Genomic DNA, 22,458 nt, shown 5'->3' with positions numbered 1-22,458 from the left:
ATTATGGAGAACAACCTCGAACTAGGCCCGAAGGGCTATAAAACTGGGCATACTCTTTGATCCTGCAATACATCACTATTAGGAATGTAACCTAAAGATATTAAAGAAGAAGGAAAAGAACCTATATGTACAAAAATATTTCTAGTAGCTCTTTTCATGGTGGCAAAGAATTGGAAATTGAGGGGATGCTCATCAATTAGGGAATGGCTGAAGAAGTTGTAATATATGACTGTGATGGAATACTATTGCACTGTGGAAAATGATGAGAGGGGTAATTTCAGAAAAAAAAAAACACGGCAAGACCTATATGAACTGATGCAAAATGGAGTACAAAGAACCAAGAGATCATTGTGCTAGTAACAGCTATGTTGTAATGATGATCAACTGTGAAAGACTTGGCTACTCTGATCAATGCAATGATCCAAGACAATTCCAAAGGACTCAAGATGAAAAAATGCTATCCACCTCCAGAGAGACAACTGATGAACTCTGCAAACTGAAGTACAACTTTCTCAATTTATTTTTTTTTTGTGATATGGCTAATATGGAAATATGTTTCACATGATTTCACATGTATAACTGCTAGCATATTTTTTGCCTTTTTGTGGGTGGGGGAGGGGTGGAGGGAAAGAAAGAATCTGGAATTCAAAATTCAGAAAGAATGTTAAAAATAAATAATAATTTTAAGGGGAAAAAAAGACCTGCGCTTGATTTGTATGTGGATGACTCACAAAGATTCTGTATAGATGGAAAAAGAGATATATAGGTCAGTAGTTAATGATTTTCCTTCAGTCACCTTTTTTTCCAATGACTCTGTGATAATGCATATCATGCAAGCAAAGCATAAAATAGGGAGATGTTTGCTCACCAAAGGTATTTAACACTGTGCTGGAAGAGAAGTAGAAAAATAGAGGGGAGTCAGCACAAAGTCCAGGTTAAATAGGGATTCTGTATGGCTGAAGAGGTATATCCTTATTTGCTGATGACATTGTACTGATTGCAGAAGACTCCAGAACCAACAAGGCACTTGCAACAGTCTTAAAATCACTCGAAGGAATTTGGCCTATCCATATACAGGAAAAAAAAAAGTAGGTGAAGAATTTCTATTGCCTGGATTCTAACATGTATTTGGAAGAACCCTCTACAGAGTCTGTCCAACAGTATGTATATCAGAAGGAAACAATACAGATGAACAATGAACTGAGCCCAGAGTGGAAGACCTGGAATAAAGCAAATTGCACTGCTTTCAAGGAAATGGCAAAGTTCTTTCAGTAACCTCAAGCTTCTCATTAAATAAAAGGTCACTTTTCCAATATTAACATTTTATTGGTATTACTACAGAGCAGTCAGACTACCACTGCCACAAATGAAACCAAGAATATTACATAGAAAGCAATGGAGAGGCATGTGGTGGGTGTCAGCGGGTTGTCATATACAAGCAATAAAGAACTATTAAGAGGAGGCCATAAGGATGTTATCAAGGAACTGTAGGACAGAAAAAGAAGATGAGCTTGTCATAGGACAAGAGCAAGGGATGACAGGTGAACAGCCAGACTGATCCATTAGAAACCTCATGATGTTAGAGGGAATAGAGGAAAATTTCCTCTATTCATTGGGTGGATCAGTTCCCTGTAGTAAACTTTTGGCAAAATAAGGATGAATCATAGGACAGGCAGGTATGGGTTGTGATATGAATCATTAGAGGAATCTATCAAGTCAATGAGGCTCAAAATTTATTTGTGAATGCCTCATATTAACTAAAGGTTATATATGGTGTGTGAGAAAGGGGGGCAATGTTTTGGGGGATTTTGTTTGTTTTTACTATAGGAGAGCAGATGACCAGAAATTCAAAAGGTAAAGGAAAAGAGGGCAAAGCAGACATAGGAAATAGCATGAAGTAAAGTCTTAGAAGTTGGGAAAGGAACAGGCAGGAACAATAAGACATCTAGTATGGCTGGAACACAGAGGATGTATAGTTGAAAAGTAAAAGATAAGGCTGGAAAGATATGGTGGTGCCAAGCTATGGAGGGCCATAAAAGCCAGGGTGAGAAGTCTGTGACATGTAAGGAAGGCTGGATTTGAAATCAGAAGACATAAATTTTTATCCTGGGTTTCCTCACCCAATCAGATAAATAGATGAACTCTTAAAAGTCTCCTGGCAGGTAGGTGGTGTAATAGGTAGAGCACTGGTGCTGGTGTCAGGAAGTCTTAAGTGCAAATTTTACCTCAAACGCTTAATAGCTCTGTTACCTTAGGCAAGTCACTTAACCTGTTTGCCTCAGTTTCCTTAAGTATAAAATGGGGTTAATAATAGCACCTACCTCCAAGGGTTGTTGTGAGGATCAAATGAGATATTTGTAAAGCACTTGGCACAGTTCCTAGTACACAGTAGACACTTAATAAATACTTATTCTCCTCTCTTCCTCCTTTACTTCCAACTCTCAATCTATTAGCATAATTGGTAGTAATTGTCATTCTCAACAGGTAGTTCTGGCAGGCTAGTGTGAGATACATATAGAAGTTACAAGTATTTTTATGGTCTGTGTAGTACAGCAAGGAAGACCATCTACATTATCCCAATAAGTGATCATGCAGCATCTTCTGAAAGAGCTCAGATGAGGAGGAAATAACTACTTCCCAAAGAAATGCCCTCCACTTTTGGGCAGTTTCAATTATAAGCTTTTCATTTCAATGAGCTGAAATCTACCTCTCAGCAGCTTCCATCTATCCTCTTAGTTCTCCTTGGAGTCAAGTAGAACAAGTGTATTCCTTCTTCCACATACCAAGCCCTTTGAGGTAGTTATCATTGCTCTCCCATGACTTGTATTCTCTTCTCCAGGTTAACCATCTCCAATTCTTTCAACCAATCCTATGGCATCATCTCCTCAGTCTAACCACTCTCCTCTGGGACTTTCTTCAGTCTGTCAAGTCCTTTCCAAAACATGGCACCAAGAACTGAACAAAGGATTTGAGATATGGGATGGCCTGGGGAGAGTACAGTAAAAAAAAAAAAATCATCTCCCTATTTATGAACACCAGGTGTCTTGACACGGCTTCATATTATGCCTTACTTCAAGACTCAGCTAAAGTACCACCTTTCTCATGAAACCTTTCCCTAACTCCAAGGGCCCTCTCACCATAACGACTTTGTATTTAATTTGGATTTACTCTGTATCTATTTATACACGAAAGATCTCCCCCAAAGAATATATGCTTAAGACCAGGGACTATTTCACTGTTTGTTTTTTTATCATTACCACCTAACATAATGTCTGGCAAATAGCAGGTGCTTAAAAATGTTCATTTATTAATTTTTTTTAAAAAATCACACTGGCTTTTTTGAATGCCATTTCATACTGTTGATTTAAATTGTTTTCAATCCACAAAAATCAATCCTTTACAAGACCTGTTATCTAGCCAGGAATTGCCAATCCTATACTTCTTTTTGTTTGTTTTGTTTTTTGGCTAGGCAATGGGGTTAAGCAACTTGCCCAGGGTCACACAGCTAGTTAAGAGTTATGCGTCCGAGGCCAGATTTGAACTCAGCTCCTCCTGAATCCAGGGCCAGTGCTCTCTATCCACGGCACCACCTGGCTGCCCTAATCCTATACTTCTTGAAGTTGATTGTTTTTAACCCAAGTGTAGAAACTATTAAATTTTATCTTATTACATTCATAGCAGTCTGTGAAGACTTCTCTGGATCTTTAATCTATAATTCAGAAAGAGGATTTAAAAAATATAAATATAATATAATATAAATAAATATAAATAATATATGCAAAAAATAGAAATATGAATATTAAATATTAAAAATATTATTATTAAAGGTACCTGAATTATCCATATGCAGCCTCACCATTTGTAGAACACAACTTATTTTCTCTGACTAGGAGTGAGCTTTCATTCCAATATGGAGAGTTTGATTCTGTAGAGTTTTTTTTTTCCATTAAAGTTTTGTAGTGCTTGGAATGGAATTAACTTATTTGGGGGGGGGGATTTTTCAGTTTTTATGTAGTTGGTCTTGGCATCTTTTCTTGGGGACTCTGTGCCCCCCTTATGTCATTGTGGATGAACGTTTTGCTTATAATTGGTACTTTAGCTTTTGAGCTTTGTGTTCTAGTTTCTGGTCCCAAGCTAAGGGGATACTTTTTGAACTCACTTTTGAAAAATAAAGTTTACTTTTTATTATCATAAACCTAATATCAACCAATATGAACATTCAGCCATACAAAGAACAAAAAAAAGGGGACTGTATATGAAGCAGTAAATCTTCCCCTAAGCAGAACTTGGATTTTTTGCATATTTAAAATTTAACATGGTACTTCCACCACTGCCCTGCCTACCTGTGCTCCCTTATGAAATTACTACTGCTCATTTCTATTTATTTAAGTCACTGATGCTTTTTTCCTTCCTTTTTTTGGTATCACTACCATTACCCCTTTCTCCCTATATCGCCCCACTTCCTGACAAAAAATAAAAACCCTCTCATATAATGATCCCAATAAGTATATTGGCCTGGCACTGGATATTAGAGTCTATGTAAAGATATAAAATCCCCAAGAGTTTTCTACTGCCCTTGGAGCTGGGGGCTTTTCTGTATCTAAAAAGACAGAGAATTCCTCCTTTCATTTGAGAAGGGCAGGGCCCCAAGAATAAAGTAAGCAATGTGTTTGGAAGAGAACAGATTCACGCATGAGTCTTCTGGAGTTATGATGGGTCACTGTACTTATTATAATTCTTAAGTCTTTCAAAGCTGTTTTCCTTTACCATGTTACAGTCATTGCATAAATTTTCCTAGTTTTGCTTACTTCAGCCTATATCAGTTCACTTAAGTCCTCCAAAATTTTTTCGACTTTATCCTTTCTTCATTTCTCACAGCATAATAATATTCCTTTACATTCATATATTTTAATTTAGTAAATTTTCTATTACATGCCAAACACTGCTATAAGAACTGGAAACATGCTTACATTCTTAAATGAAGTTCATCTTAGTGGATTCAACCCAATGTTCAAGTCTTTCAATATCTTTTTGGATCCTAGCATCTATCAGTTTTATCTACAAATCTGACTGAGAGATTTGGGGAGGTCCAGGATTCTAGGAGCACTCCACTTCCACCCTTGTGGTTTCTTCCTCTGGCTGGTTTTTCCCAGAACCTCCATTTTTAGGAGGATATGTAGGCCAGTCATGTCTTCACTCCTCTTCAGGCTGCTCTCCTAATTCTCTGGATGCTCTTTATACCATGCCCTCTTTCACCAAATATGGAAGGTCTCCCCTTGCCTTTTCCCCTTCCCTGTTTTGCAGCTTCCTTTTATGTGGTGTTTTCCCCCATTAGAATAGAAGCTCCTTGAGGACAGAATTTGTCTTTCTGCTTGTATCTGTATTCCTATTGTTTAGCACACAGTAAGCCTTAATAAATGCTTGCTGACTTGACTTGGCAATCTCTTGACACTGAATCATTAATGAATAGTCTGCATGCAGTCATCTAATCAGTCCCGAATCCATCTAATTATAATATAATCTACATTTCTCCTACAACAATAATGAGATACTTTATCAAGTGCTTTGCTAAAAAGCTAGGTAAGGCTGACAGGCTTCAGAATGCTGATAACTCTAATATTCTAACACGATCTCAGAGGACTGATAGCAAAGCCTAACTCTTGATTTTTAGAAAAGAGGCAATGGTCTACAAGTGTGAAATGAAACATTTATTTTCAGATATAGCCAATGTGATGATGTTTTGTTTGACTATCCTTATTTGTTACAAGAGACAATTATATTGGGAGAAAAGGGGAGATGTCATGTGAAAGTGACAGTGATGTTAAAAAAAAAGGTCAAAAAAAATTTTTTAAGAAAATAAAATCTAGGCAAACTTATCTACAGCATTCCTCTCTAGATAAATAATTTATTAAACTTGTCAAAAAAAATGAGATTGGTCAGGTTTGATCTGTCCTTGAGGAAGCCATGCTAGCTCTCTGTATTAACTATTTTCCCCTTTCTAGGCATTTATAAACATTTTATAATTTCTCAGGAATTGACCTCTCCTCCAGGCACTAGCAGTCTGCTCCTCCAATTGGTGAGTTTTCCCCAGAACCTCCATTTTAAGAAAATACCTGGGCTAGCCACGCTCACTCCTTCCGTACTCTCTTGATCTGCTCCTGACTCTCCTAACTTCTCTTCTATGCCTTCTGAAGGACACCTTCTCTCTTTCCCACTCTTTTCTTCTCCCTTTTATGTATTACCTTCTTCTATTAGAACATAAGCTCCTAACACTATCATGCTACAAGAAATGACAAGCAAGGTACTTTCAGAAAAACCTTGGGAAGACTTACATGAACTGATGCAAAGTGAAGTGAGCAAAACCAGAAGAACACCGTAGACAGTAACAGCAATATTACATGATGATCAACTGTGTGTGGGACAACTGAAAGTTTCTCATGTGAAATGGAAGCTATGCCCCCAAAATTTAGTTAAGGCTTTAGCATTAGCTGGGCCTAAGTTTCGTTTTCCTGTAAATCATATAATAGGGTCATAGGCCAGCTGCCCACCCCCTCCCTTGTTTTGTAACCATCATCCCAGCCTTATCCTTACCAAATAAGGCAATCTTCTAGCTTCCAAGCTTGGTTTGGGTAAAATGTTATCTCTTGGGTTCTAAATACAGATTGTAAGGTCTCTAGCCTCAACCAATGCGGATAAAGAGATTGAGGTAAACAAGTGGGGAGGGAGGTTTCTTGGAGTGGTTTGTCTAAGGGTATATGACTGGTTGCTTGCTGCTGTATCTTGCCTCACTACTCCAGTCCGCCCTGGGTAGATGATTCCCAACTCTCAGGTGAGACTTTCTAGAATAAAACTTCTGTTTTCTACTGAGAGAAACCTCTGAATTTTTATTTGGGTAGGTGGTCTCAATCCCACTCAACTGTGAATGACTTAGCTATTCCCAGAAATACAATGATCTAAGATAATTCTGAAGGACTCATGATGAAAAATGCTATCAACTTGCAGAGAAAGAACTGATGGATTCTAAATGCAGATAGAAGCATGCTTTTTTAAACTTTATTTCTCTTGTTTTGGGGTTTGGGGTTTTTTTTACATGTTTTCTTTTACAACATGACTAATAGAGAAATATGTTTTACATGACTCTACACGCATAATCTATTAAAAAAAAAAGGGGGGGGGCCCAGAGGCTGTTAAGTCAATAAGTATTCATTAAATATGTGCCAAGCATTGTACTAAACAATGGAGAAACAAATACAAGTAAAAAGACAGGCAGTCCCTGCCCTCAAAGAATGCAAAGAGATAACACATAAAAGGGAACCGAAAAGGGAGAAGGGGAGAGATATCTGGTAGACTGGAAAGGGAATAGTAGTTCAGTGTGATCTGGAAAATGAAGGATGGATGGTCTGGGCTTTTTCTCAAAATGGAGGTTCCTTGAGGAACTCACAAGTGGAAGAAGGGAAGAAAGCAGCTGACTTACGGTGGTCAAGTACAAAAAATGAAGGATGGCTGGACTGCCTTTCTTTTCATTTCAACTTATATTCTCAGTGCTTGGTACTGGCACACAGTAAGCACTTAATAAATGCCTGTTGCTGAATTGAAGTCAAGCTCAGAAACTAGTTTGCAGGCTCTGTCCTCTTCCTTTCGAAAATGGGGGCATGTACCCTTCTTCAGTACTGTGATACCTTTCAAATTCTTCAGCCTTTCAAATATCACTGACTATGGACCAGTAATCACATCCATCAGTAGTTCATTTGGGACAATTAATTCATCAAGAGCAACTAAATCAGGGATTCATAATCTAAGAGTTCCATGGATAGATTTCAGGAGGTTTAAAAGCATGGCTAGGAAAAACATTTTATCTTTATTTTAACTAGCCTCTAATTAAAATTCAACATTTCTTTCAATTATAAAGATAAGTAACAAATCATTATTCTGAGAAAGGGTCCACAGGCTTCACTCAGCTAGTAAAAGGGTCCATTACACAAAAATGGTTAATAAACCCTAAACAGATGCTCTCTGATCATCCCCTTATTTATCTCGGGTATAATCTCCCTATGGCCATTTTTGTTCTACAGTCAAAAAAGGACATTCTCCTTGGCAAAGAAAAGACAAAAAAAAATTAAAATAAAATAAAGTAAAATAAAAAATAGATAGAAAAGTAAAATAAGATCAGAAAAGTTCTCTTTTTTCTCTGCAGTCAGTTATTACCCCATCCACCCTAAGGCCCATACTTTTACTCTGATCCATCCTCATTTTACTTGGACTCTATCCTTCTTCCCACCCCACAATATAGTTTAAAAACAAAACACTTCTTTTGTTAACTTTTATCTTATCTTGCCAGCCTCAACTTTGAGCTTTAGTATTCAACACTATTTTTATAGGTCCACGGTACATTCGTATGTGTCCTCTGTCCTTGCTTCCATTTTTCTGAAATCTAAATTGGGAGTGGGGTAGATGTGAATTCCCCTGCACATCTCTCCACCAGTCTCTTCAGACAATTCCCATTTTTCTTTCTCATCCAATTTTTTCCTTTGTGACTTCAGAATTTCATTCTTAAGTTTCTCAGTTAAATTTCATTCTTAAGACTTCAACTGTAGAATTTTAGTTCATGACATTCTGTCACTTCTTCAAACTCTTTGAAATACACTTTTCAAAAATAAAGGGTACATGCAACACTATGCTCAGCTTTCCTCTCCTCTATCACAGATTCTAGGAGGGAGGCTTCCTATCGTTTCCACTCTGGCAACTAGTTAGTGAGAATCAGATCCAGGATAAAATTTCCCTTTGTTGGTCCTCTGCCTTTTGAAGGATCAAATTATCATTAAGGCAAGACATGTTATAGCAGAGCGAGTACTATTAGATGTTTGTGTAATTGAAGTCTCCTATTACTACTACATCAAGCCTCTGTGCCAGGTTGTGATCTATTTCCTGAACTTAACTATTTCCTTTATTTGTTTCAGTGGTCTACAGTATATTCTAACCACAAAATAATTTCTCATCTTCACCTAAATGCTCTTTGCTATTCTTCCCTACACTGGTTCTTAGGTTTCTTCACTTGAATATACCTTCTTAATATACAATACTGGAGGGAATAAGGGAAGAAAGTAAGAGTCTTCTAAAGAATTTTAAAGCTAGTACTTTTTGATCTATTAAACAGCATCTGTGTTCCTCAGATGCCTAATCATACCATTCAGATAGGATCTGAAGATTGTCCTCTTCCAGTTCAACAATACTGCCGCTTTCACTGCTCCATCTTAAATCAAGCTATAAGCTTTTCCCAACCCTAAGAGTGATTTTGAAATGAAAATCAGAAGGCATTAATCCAAATTCTTCTAATAGTGATAGAATATAGGCATGTGTCTTTGCTTCATCTCTTCTAGGAAATATAACTGATATTATGGACAAGATTTGTTTTCTTTAAAGCTTTGTTTGTAGGTATTTTGGAATTTTCCTCCTTTTTATCATTTGTGTCCTGGACATTCCCAGCATCATGACAATTCTTTATCTTTTTTTGTTCACTCATTCTTCCAGTCTTAATTCCCAAATTAGGGCTCTGTATTAGGTGTAGGCTCTACATTTCTGGTGGGATTTTGTGTCCTTGTTTGGTCCTGGCTTGCCCTACTGGTGTCCTTTCACTGTGTTCATTGGGCACTGAATACTGTGTTCTTTAAAGATCACAGGGGACTCAGGCTGGGATGCTGAAAACTTTAAACAGATCTTAAGCAGACTGATTAAGAAGTCTATCTGATCTTTAACCTCCTGAGCTTTCAAGGCTCTCAACTCTAGTTCTGATAAAGGTACGACAGCTACAGACTTGACCCTGAGTGGAGCTCCAAAAGCCAACTGCTGGCCCCATCCCCTGTCAACCACGTAAAAGGTTCCGCAGATTCAGAGAACTGCGTAATGCAGTCCTTTCCTCTCTGGGTTTTAGAAGGACAGTACTGCAACCCTTTCTTCTACCAGCGTCTGGCTCCAAGACCCTGGGCCACCCTTATCCACAGTTCCTGCTCTGATCACTTGCCTATAGGTCAAATTTGTGATCTTGAGCTGCAAAGATGACCCACAGTGATTTCTCCTTAGCTCTCCAATCACTGTTCAGTCTAGGATTCTGAGATCTTTGTGGGAACAACTATGGGGGAAGCTGAGCTGTGCTGCTTCCTTCTACTCTGCTATCTTTACTGATCTGTAACATGTTTATAAATGTTATAGCCAGCATGGTATACATTGAAGAGAAACATATCCCACTGGACTCTGAGTCAGAGGACTTTGGTTTGAGTCCTCAACCTTCCAACCTACTTGGATGACCTAGGACAAGTCTCTTAAGCTGTCTAGACTTCAATTTCCTCACTTATAAAATGAGAAAGCAGGGAGCAGCTAGGCACACTGGATAGAGCCCCGGTCTTGAAGTCAGGAGGAGCCGAGTTCAAATCCAGCCTCAGACCATACATTGACACTTATTAGCTGTGTGACCCTGGGCAAGTCACTTAATCCCAACTGCCTTAAGAGAGAGAGAGAGAGAGAGAGAGAGAGAGAGAGAGAGAGAGAGAAGAGGCAGGACTAGATTTCTCCTAACATTCTCCTTTAGCTCTAAATCAATGATCTTCTTCCTTTAAAAGTGTTTCTCTACACCTCAGAAGATCAAATGTCCTGACAGAATGTAAGTTCCTTAAGGACAGAGACTATTCATATTTGTCTCTGTATTCCTAGTACCCGGTGGTGCCCAGCACACGTTCAGTCGTTTTAGTCATGTCTGACTCTTCATGACCCCATTTGAGGTTTTCTTGGGAAAGATATTGGAATTTGCCACTTCCTTCTCTAGCTCTTTTTGACAGATGAGGAAACTGAGGCAAACAGGGTTAAGTGACTTGCCCATAGTCACACAGCTAGTAAGTATCGGAGGTCACACTTGAACTCAGGAAGATGAGTCTTCCTACTCCAGGTCACTCTATGCACTGTGCCATTTAGCTGCCCTAGTACCTAGTAGGTGTTTAATAAATGCTTCCCCATTATCAAATCTGTTTCTTCAATTCAACTTCCTAATATTTTGCTCCAAATATTTCTGACACACATTCATTTCTCAGAACATAGATGGGTTTTTTTTCTATACTTCTCAAACACAGGAGACTTCTCAGCACAAAGGCACTAATCTGACAATGTATTTAAGAAACTGAGAACCTGATTTTAAACTAACCAAAATAGACTAAAAAGCACTTCAGATGCCATAATCAATTTTGAGCTTCTAATCAAGTAACATGTCTATAAAACTCAAGCCTATAGCTTATAAAGTTAATTAAAAGATAAAATCCAGTTAAATTCAAAATCTTAACACCCCAGAACTATCTTCTTATACTTACTAGCAGTCCTTAGTTGAACTATGTTAGCTGTGATCTCTGTTTTGTTAATTCACCAAGAGGCGTTTAAAAAAAAAAATAAAAAGTACCCTGACCTGTATCAGGCTCCTGTAAGGGGGGGGGGAAGGAAGCAGGGAGTAGGGGGTGGAGAAACTGACCTCAAAAACTAGGCAGTTCTCATTTCAAAACCTTAGGAAAGAGGTTCTAAGTTTTGCAACAGTCAATTTTCGAAGCAAAGGAATTCTGGAAAACTACTACTTACTACATTTCAGCTCTCCTAATTAATATACACCAAATTATTTAATATCCTATTCAACTTCTTTCCAACATAAGAAAAACAAGAGAGCACAACAAGAATCTCCTGATTGTTTTTTACCAACTGCTGAGATCTAACCTGATGCGTATGAAGCAAATCAAGAGTAGAGCTGAATTGTTTCTTTACAGAAAAAAATGGACCTAAATGTTCCCAAGATGAAAATCTTCTGATCCCAAAGTCCTAAGCAAACCTTTAACAGTGTCCAGTGACTGGGAGGTGTTTAGTAGAAAAAGAAAGCCAGTTGCTCTTGGAGAGAAAAAGTGACACAATGAAGAATGAGGTTTTTGTTTAGTGTTTGAATCTAGCCCTGTAAGTAGCTGAAGGTCTTCCTGGCACGGCTTCATTAACCCAGTTAAGAAGGGGTGGCAAGATTTACCGACTATGGGCACAAAACAATTCACTGTCAGGTGTCCTTACAGATGAGCATGCTAAGCACTACACCAAGCACTTCCCACTGGCATTTGATTGATAGGAGACGGCCATTTTCCACAGTTCCCACCCAGAGATATTTATTCCAATTAATACTGCAAGAAATCAAGTGTCACTACGACAAAATGAATATAAGCGAAAACTGACTCACTAGGACATTAAGAATTTAATTCCAGAGGCAGCTAGGTGGCACAGTGGATAGAGCACTGGCCCTGGAGTCAGGAGGACCTGAGTTCAAATACTGCCTCAGACACATAATACTTACTAGCTGTGTGATGCTGGGCAAGTCACTTAACCCCATTGCCTAGCCAAAAAAAAAAAAAGAATTTAATTCCAAATTGAAATTCTACAATGTTATCAACTCAGCTGAATTACTGCCCCTTTTTCTATCCCCAGATATCAGTTCACATTTAATAGTCCTTTAATGTTTGCACTACACAAATTCTTATTACTATTATCATCCCATTTGATTCCTGTCCAGAGAAAAGCTATAGCCACCCCAGAATACCCTGCATTTCTAAATGATTTTGGTATGGACCTGGGCTTCAATTTCCCATCCACAACTAGGGCAGTACTCAGCAACAGAACTGGTTGTAAAAATTTTTGTGCACCAGGATCAAATACCAACTCCTTTGTCCTTCACAATTAATACAACCATTCTGGAAAGTAATTTGAAATTATGCAAATAAACTGGCTAAAATGTCCATACTCTCTGACCCAGAGATCACACTGTTAAGTATATAACCCAAAGAAGCCAATGATAAAAAGAAAGGTTCTGTGTATACCAAAATATTTATAATAGCATTTTTTTTTTGTGGTACCAAAGACCTGGAAACAAAGTAGATGTCCATCAATTGCGGAATGGCTAAACAAACTGTGGTACATTAACGTAAAGGAATATTACTATGCTATAAGAAATGACCAATACGAATACAGATAAGTATTTGAAAGACTTTCACAAACCGATGCAAGGGGAAGTAAGCAGAGCCAGGGGGGAAAAATACACACAATGACTACGACAATATAGAACAAGTTTTAAAAAAGAAAATTACAAAATCATAAAGGACAAAGATTAGTCCTAAGGAATAAATGAGAAGACACCTCTCCCTACTTTGCAGAGGCAGAGGTTTCACTCTTGTAGAACGTTGCATACACATCAAATTTTTCCAAATGATTGGTTTTGATCATTTTTTCCTCTTCTTTAAAAAGAAAATTTATAAGGGATATATTTCTAGGTGAGGGAGGACCACACATAGAATTTAATGTAACATTACATTATAAAGTGTGATGTAAAAATGAAATAAAAAAACAAGTTATCAATAAAAATCTACTGAAAAAAATAAAATCCTTCACAACCTGGCTTACTACAACCTGCCCAGTTTTGCTGTTTTTCTATGATGGTCTTTGCATGAAACATCCTCATGCCTAGTTTGCACTCCTGCTTCCAAGTTTTTACAAAGTTCAGCTCAAGCCTTACCTCCCCAGTCTTTTCCTGATCCCTCTAGCTGTTAATGTCTCTCCTAAGAAATTAATTCATATTTACCTGTGTATATTTTCTGTCTACTTATGAGTTTTTTTCCTCTCAACGAACTGTAACTGCCTCAAGGGCAAGGACTATTTAATTTTTGACTGTGTATCCCCCAGTGCCTAGCAAAGTCCTTGTCACAGAATAGGTATTTAATAAATATTCTCTAATTAACACAACTGTAAGGTGAATGCCATCACTGTTCCCATTTTACAGAAGAAGAAACTAAGGCTAAGTAACTTGTTCATCATTGTACAACTCAGTGTCAGATATAAGATTCAAAATGAGCTTTCCTGCCTCCAAGCCCAACTAACAATCCAACATATCACGCAGCAGCAGCATCAGAAACATCAACCACTTATAAAAAAAAAAGCAGAGGAAAGTTCAGACAGAGAAGGTAGAGGGAAGAAGCTTTAGAGCAAGTGATTTTTTGGGGGGTTTTTTTGGGGGGGGAGGTTGCCTTTTGGTGAGGCAACCAGGGTTAAGTGACTTGCACAGCTAGTAAGTGTCAAGTGTCTGAGGCCAGATTTGAACTTAGGTCCTCCTCACTCCAGGGCCACTGCACCTAGCTGCCCCTAGAGCAGGTATTCTTAAAGTAAGGTCCACAAACTTGGTTTTCTTAATGTATAACAATATAACTGGTGTTCTTTGAAGTCCTAAGTATTTTATTTTATGCACTTAAAAACATTAATCTGGGAAAGGATACATAGGCTTCACCAAACTACCAAAGGAGTCCGTAATACAAAAAAGCTGAATACCTGAAGAGGAATAGAGCGACAAGGGAAAACACAGCACTATACACATAATGAGTATTCTATAAATAATAGCTGAATTCACCTGAAATCCTTTCAAGGCTGATACAAGATAAAGACCTCCAACAAAGCAACGGAAGCACCATCACACTTAAGTTAAAAAGAGTCAGATATTGAAACTTAAGGTCATTTAACTTGTCCCCTTTACGATATTTCTTTCTACTACTAAAAAGCTACTACACTAGGAGGGTGGAGCTTAGCATCAGTCATACTGACACGATAGCCAATCCTGGTTCAAAGGATCCCAATACGGGAAATGAGTCTACAATAAGGCAGCAGCTACTTAGGAGTGTCCACACACCATTTCAGAAGACCAAAATACTAATCAGTTGAAGGGACCAAACGAGTTTCTATATCTAGGTGGAAGAACTTATACATCCAAAACACCCCTTCAACCGTGCTAAGGCACAATATGATTTCAGAGTGTGTCAAACAGGGGTCCAATTTCCATTTAAGTAATTAACCTAGAATCCCAAGGGGAAAAGATGGAATAACTATTCATATTATCAGTTTTATGAAAAGTACCATGCTTTTAAGATAATACATAACCATGTTAGGAGTCTATTTTAAACTGGGCCTAGCTTTCTGGGTAGGGAAAGAATGGAAGGGCCATATTAAAAAAAAATATGATGTTAAAAACAAAAAATTAATTTAAAAAAAATTTTTTAAGAAAGAAACAGAGCCCTGATGTCATGTACTTTACCTGATGTTATATTTGATGCTCACAGAAAATCCTTCCTAGGATATAACCTAATCATAGAACTTTGGTGAACAAATCTCTGTTTGATGGGTGAGGTGGGTTTAATTCAAGCTCTGAAACTACTTGATGAAAGAAAACAAACTTTTTTGTAGTGAAAGGCATTTTGCATTATGGAAACAATATTATGAACATGTGGTAATTCTTAACCAAACAAGGCATACAGCTCATAAAAGATAAAACAGACGACTATGACAACATAAAATTTAAAAGTTTTTACATAAACCAATGAAAATTTAACACGACAAACTAGAATTGAAAAATGTTTGCATTAAATATCACCAATAAAAAGTGTAGTATCTAAGAAATATATATGTTATCTAAGTCACCATATACATACAAATAACACCAAGAGCCATTCTCTAAAATATAAGTGATCAAAAGATATTATATGAAGTTTTCAAAAGAAATGTAAATTTTAAATGACTGTATGAAAACATGCTCCACAACACTAATAGCATAAGATAATGAAAACATTTCTGAGGTTTCATTTATCAAGAAAATTAGCAAAGATAACAAAAATGAGAATAGTCAATGCTGGAGGGGCAGTTGGAAGACAGGAACACTAACACACCATTGGTGTAACTCTAATTTGGTACAACCATTCTGGATACTGATTTGGAATTATTTGCAAAAAGTGCCTAAAATGTCCCTTTGACCCAATGATCTCACCACACAAAACACAAACATCAAGGAAGGCAAAGACAGAAACAAAGAGGGTGCCTATCAATGAGTGAACACATGAATAAAACTGTAGTATATAAATATAATGAGATATTACTATGCAACAAATTAGGAGATCAGAGAAATGTAGAAAGATTGCTATGAACCAATGAAGAGCAAAATGAACAAAACCAAAAGAATATACAAGATAATAACAACTAAAGAAAGTTGAACTCTAAATAACTAAAAACCAATTCAAAGTCCTGGAGAACACACATGAAGAAGCACTTTACAATTATGTTGCATATACTTATTTATATACTTGTCTTTCCCATTAGAATGTAAGCTCTTTTTAAGGAGGAATGTTTCATTTTTTGTACTTGTCACCCTGGTGCCTGGAACACAGAAGGTGCTTAATAGTGCTTTTTGGCCCATTGAGAGAAACAAAGAAGCAGAAGGAAGAAAAATATTATACAGAATTTAGGAAAATATATTTCTCCTTTAATAAACACAAAGTTGTAGCATAAGAATGCTTAAGAAATCATTGTGCCACTTCCATTTTTTTTCTTCCACAGAAAAACCTTAGGTAAATGAGTGTGCCAGAAGTGGATGAGGCAACTCATTACCAGGATCCTGCTTCATAGTAGTCACTTTACATGGCATATATCAGACTACAGAGGGTAGCTTAAAAGCCAAGTGCTCTCATTTAAAATGATTATAGATCAATAATATGTCCACTTTTATCAATTAGATAAACCACACACACACACACACACAAAAAAAGATAAACCACAGCTCAAAAGGGTGTTCTCAAGCAGGTCAGGACTAGGAGAAGTTACTGCAAATGCAATCACTTCTGAACACCATCCAGCAAGGTCCACTGAATGGCTCCATAGCACCACCTCTAAAGTTTAAGCAAAGAGAAAACTGCAAGCCAGATGACCCTGTAACTACACAATGGGGTCAAAGGTACTTACTAGCATTATCAGCTGCAACTAATCAAGAAACTCTCAAAGTATGCTTGAAGGCAAAATCAATGATCAATTAATAATTAAATTAAACTATAATGTTTCTGGCTAAGAATTTTATGGTGACTGCACTAGCTAAAACTATTTCCACCCTTCTCAGCAATACAAGGTTCTACGACATCTCCAAAGGCCTCATGATGGAAAATGCTATCCACAAAGAAGAACTATGGAGTTTGAATGCAGATCGAAGCATACTATCTGCTATTTTTTTCTTCTGTTGTGTTTTGTTTCCTCCTTCTGGTGGTTCCTCTTATTGGTTCTAATTCTTACTTACAAACATCACTAATGTGAAAATGTTTAACAGGAATGTATATGTAGAGCCTATATTAGATTTCATGCTTTCTTGGGGAGGGAGGTGGGGAGGGAGGGGGAGAAAAATTTAAAACTCGAAAGCTTATGGAAATGATTGTTGATAATTCAAAATAAATTAATTTTAAAAAATTAAAAATAAAACTATTTTCATACAATTGGATACTTAGCACAAATATACTGTATGCCCCAGGTCAATCAGGCCTTGTGCCAAAGAACAGACACAGTTCTCCTAGACCAGTGGTTCTTAAGATTTCAAAAGATCCATGAACTTGGATAGGGAAAATTACACCTTTATTTTAACATAATTGTTGAATGTTTATAATTCTATGTATTTTACTTTATGCATTTAAAAACATCATTCTGAGAAGGGAACCACAGGCTTCACCAAACTGCCAAAAGGGTACCTGATACAAACTTTTAAAAAAGTTAGAATTGAACCCTTGTCTTACATATTCCTTAGAACAGAAAACAGATACCACCTTCTTGAGCTCAGAAGAAAAAACAAAACTAGCCACACTTGTGTAACCTTAACAGTCTGATTCCCTAGAAGCAGAAGAAAGGACCCTAGGGGTAGTAGGAACTACCTCCTGAAACACTGGACAATAAGATGAACAAGCCTCTTCCCTGAACTAAGCCTTAGATTGCACAGCTTTATGACAAAAAAAATTAACCCATTCTCAATTTCAAATGGAGATGGAATATCTTAATTCTTTTAAACCAAACTTCCACCATCTCACAGAAATATCTTGCATAAATACAAGGCAGTTATTAGCATATCTGTTTGTGAAGCCAGGGTCTAATTTCTCTCATCAGAACACTCAGATTCTTGAATGTTGACAGTGGAATGAATTAAAAAGTGTTGCCTGGGGCAGCTAGGTGGTGCAGTGGATAGAGTACCAGCCCTGGAGTCAGAAGGACCTGAGTTCAAATCTGATCTCAGACCAGACACTTGACACTTACCAGCTGTGTGACCAGTCACTTAACTCCAACTGCCTCACCAAAAAAAAAAAGTGTTCCCTGTTCACAAACAAAACTTCCTCTGTACCCATATACACCAAGAAATAGTTAACTTCAAGGAAAGCTAGCATTTAGTAAGGGTGCTCAATGAGATCAAGAGGAGAGTAAAAATATATATATGTGTATATATATATATATATATATATATATATATATATATATATATGTACGTATATATATGTACGTATATATATGTACATATATATGTATGTATGTGTATATATATGTATATATGTGTGTATATATATATATATATGTATGTATGTATGTATAAAAAGACACCTAATCTAAATTAGGCATACACTTCAGATCTGGATAATCACCATGTAGCCTGGGCCCAAAGCTCTCCCTCATTCTCCATTCCAGGTTACTAGAGACAAAATTAAAGAGGTATTAAATGGCTTTGAGAAGTCTTCTCCAGAAGAAAAAGCTATAATATAGTATAGTATAGTATAGTATAGTATAGTATAGTATAGTATAGTCATGAGATTATTTTTGTAGACCCAAGTTTCAAACAAACCAAAGTTCAGAAATTACAGGCAATTCTAGACTTATTGCCAGCTAAGTCACAAAGGGCAGAAAACACCCCAAAGAAATCAGAAACATGAAAAGGATACTGCACACCGCCTTCATTCCACCAGCCGCAGTTCAGATTTAACAGAAATGGGCAATTAGGTACATACTTTCTGATATAGTCAATGTGTTGTTTTGTTTTGCTCAACTCTATTTTTGGTTTTTGCTTTTCTTTATAAGCCCAATGCTTACTTAGCACAGTGTCTGGCATATAAGTACTTAGTAAATGGATGCTGACTAGTTCACTGATCTATTTATTACAACAAAGTGTTCTGATGGAGAACTGAGGGGGAGAGTCACTGGGTAGTAACTGCACCTTTTAAAAGTAGCTTCAACAAAACATTTAGAAAGGTAAAAAAAATAGAAGTGGCTATCCAAGGTGACATTTGCTGCACACCTGATATAACTAGAGCTCATATTCCTCCCAAGAACCTACTCTAGCACAAAGCAAACAGGAAAGGGATTTCTAGACCACTGAAAAGTCAGTTAAAATCAAATGAAGAGAACTTGGGTGCTAAAGTCACAGATGTGAAGAACTCTGGCATGGTTACTCTCAAAAGAACCATCTTATCTGTCAGTGCAAGAAAAATTAAAGACACCCCAAAAGGAGATCAAAAAAATACTGAAGAAAATAACACCTTAAAAAACAGACTAACACAAATGGCAAAAGAGGTCCAAAAAGCCAATGAGGAGAAGAATACCTTCAAAAGCAGAATTGGCCAAATGGAAAAGGAAGTCCAAAAGCTCACTGAAGAAAATAATTCCTTAAAAATTAGAATGGAGCAATTGGAAGCTAGTGACTTTATGAGGAATCAAGACATTGTAAAACAAAAACAAAACAATGAAAATAATAGAAGACTGTGAAATATCTCACTGGAAAAACAACTGACCTAGAAAATGGATCCAGGAGAGAACATTTAAAAATTATTGGACTATCTGAAGCCATAATCAAAAAAAGAGCCTAAACATCATTTTTAAAGAAATTATCAAGGAAAACTGCCCTGATATTCTAGAACCAGAGGGCAAAATAGAAATGGAAAGAATCCACCAATCACCTCCTGAAAGAGATCCCCAAAGGAAAACTCCTAGGAATATTGTAGCCATATTCCGGAGTTCCCAGGTCAAGGAGAAAATATTGCAAGCAGCCAGAAAGAAACAATTCAAGTATTGTGGAAACACATTCAGGATCACACAAGATTTAACAGCTTCTACATTAAGGGACTGGAGGGCTTGGAATATGATATATTCCAGAGGGCAAAGGAGATAGGATTACAGCCAAGAATCACCTACCCAGCAAAACTGAGTATAATCCTTCAGGGCGAAAAAATTGACATTCAGTGAAATAGAGGACTTTCAAGTATTCTTGATGAAAAGGCCAGAGCTGAATAGAAAATCTGACTTTCAAATACAAGATTCAAGAAATCCCCTTCCTGTTTGCTTCTGTATTAAGGGACTAGAGGGCTTGGAAAACGATATTCCAGAGGGCAAAGGAGACAGGATTACAGCCAAGAATCACCCACCCAGCAAAATTGAGCATAATCCTTCAGGGGGAAAAAATTGACATTCAGTGAAATAGAGGACTTTCAAGCATTCTTGATGAAAAGGCCAGAGCTGAATAGAAAATTTGACTTTCAAATACATGACTCAAGAGAAGCATGAACAGGTAAACAGAAAAGAGAAATTATAAGGGGCTTATTAAGGCTGAACTGTTTACATTCCTACATGGAAAGATGATATTTGTTACTTATGAGACCTTTGTCAGTATTAGAGTAGGTGGAGGGGGAAAATATATGTTGTACATAGATAGAAAGAGAACACAGGGTGAGTTGAAGATGAATGGGTGATATCTCGAGAATAAAATTAAGATGTGAGAGAGGATTATACTGGGAGAAGGAGAAAGGAAGAGGTAGAATGGGGTAAATTATCTCATATAAAACACACAAGAAAAGGCTTTTACAGTGGAGGGGAAGTGGGGGAAGGTGAGAGGAAATGAGTGAATCTTATTCTCGTAGGACTACACAAGTATAACTTGTATTGAGTTGCTTGCCTTCTCAATGAGGATGGGTGGGGAGGGAAGAGGGAAGAAAATTTGGAATCCAAAGTTTTAAAAACAAATGTTAAAAAATTGTTTTCACACGCAACTGGGAAATAAGATTTATAGGCAACGGGGTATAGAAATCTATCCTGCTCTATAGGAAAATAGAAAAGAAAAGGGATAAGAGAAGGGGGGAGAGATAGAAGGGAAGGCAGATTAGGGGAAGGGGTATTTAGAATGCATGCTGTCTTGGGGTGGGGGAGGGACAAGATGGGGAAAAAATCTGGAACTTAAAATCATGTGGAAGTGAATATTAAAAACTAAAAATAAATAAATTAATGAATCTTAAAAAAAATTAAGGACAATGCTACAGACTGGCATAATTTATTATCAAAATGGGAGACTCTCAACAATATTGGGTTTTCTGTTGCAAACAAAATAGGAAACATCAAAATCACCTGCACTTACTGAAGACAAAGCAGAACTAGAATGCAACAGCATTGCTTCTGGCTTTCATTCTCAAAAGGTACATCCAAAACACGTTGAGGAACTTGAGATGTTATGCAAGGAACTTCATAAAACCTTGGAAAACTTGGCTAAGTTACAGGTGAAAATGGAAAAGTCAACATCAACCACTAAAGAAATCTATAACCTAGAAAATTACCATAGTGGAAATGGAAATCATCAAACACCCCTTTTCCATATATGGCCCACAACTTAATTCTATGAAGTTTCCCATAAGCTTTCAGAAATGTACAAGAAGGAAATATTCCTCAAATGCATCATTGTTGAAGAGCTCACCCATGACAAGAACCAGAATCTCATTTTAAGCTATTTATCTATGTGGTTATACCAGTCCTATATGTTGAGAACAGCTGGCTTGATGTGGAAAGCATGCTACTTGAAACTGGACATCAAGCACTATAATTTTTCCAAAACCATTTCATTTTTAAGCCCAAACTCCCAATACCAGAAGGTACCTTTCTTTCTAGGTCTTATGATACAGGCCCACTGTTGCCTCATACATTTTTTTTTTTAAGATCACAGCTCTACTTCTTTTCTCACTTGCAGAATGAGTTGCTTCGATTCCACCTCAGGAATCTTTTTTTTTTTTGTGAGGCAATTGGGGTTAAGTGAATTGCCCAGGATTACACAGCTAGTAAGTGTCAAGTGTCTGAGGTCACATTTGAATTCTGGTCCTCCTGACTCCAAGGCTGCCCCTTTATCAATCTCTTAACACCACGCTGGTAGCAACTTTTAAAGTTTATGCTAGTCATCCATTCAGTACCTACTGTTAAAACCATGACCCTCCTTATTCGACAAAAACTACTAGGAAAACTGATCATACGTTTGGCAGAAAATAACAGATTTCTCTTTTAAGCCTTATCTTCAATTAAACATAGCTGGTTGAAAAATAAAAACAGCCAAGATTTTTTTTTACTGCCAATTAGAACAGTTTAATTAAATTTTAAATTGTTCTTTACTTTCACATGTATTTTTCCTCCCTAACTTTTTTAAAATTTTCAGTTCCAAATTTCCTCTCCATCTAGCCCTCCTTTACCCATTGAGAAGGCAAGAAATGATACTCATTATACGTATGAAGTCATGCCAAACATTTCCACATTAGCCATGTCCCCTCATTA

At 37.1% G+C, this 22,458-nt stretch overlaps 1 protein-coding gene and 1 pseudogene across 1 annotated transcript in view; one reads left to right on the top strand and one right to left on the bottom strand.

The window, feature by feature from the left end:
* The window catches only part of WIPF2 (WAS/WASL interacting protein family member 2), a 65,811-nt gene that overhangs the window by 30,243 nt on the left and 13,110 nt on the right, over window positions 1–22,458 (bottom strand).
* Window positions 19,324–21,742, top strand: LOC110215765 (cyclin-dependent kinase 2-interacting protein pseudogene; annotated as a pseudogene).

The sequence above is a fragment of the Phascolarctos cinereus genome, unplaced genomic scaffold (genome assembly GCF_003287225.1).
Source record: "Phascolarctos cinereus isolate Bilbo 61053 unplaced genomic scaffold, phaCin_HiC Scaffold_5;HRSCAF=322, whole genome shotgun sequence".
NCBI lineage: Eukaryota > Metazoa > Chordata > Mammalia > Diprotodontia > Phascolarctidae > Phascolarctos > Phascolarctos cinereus.
This window is presented reverse-complemented; position numbering and strand designations above follow the sequence as displayed.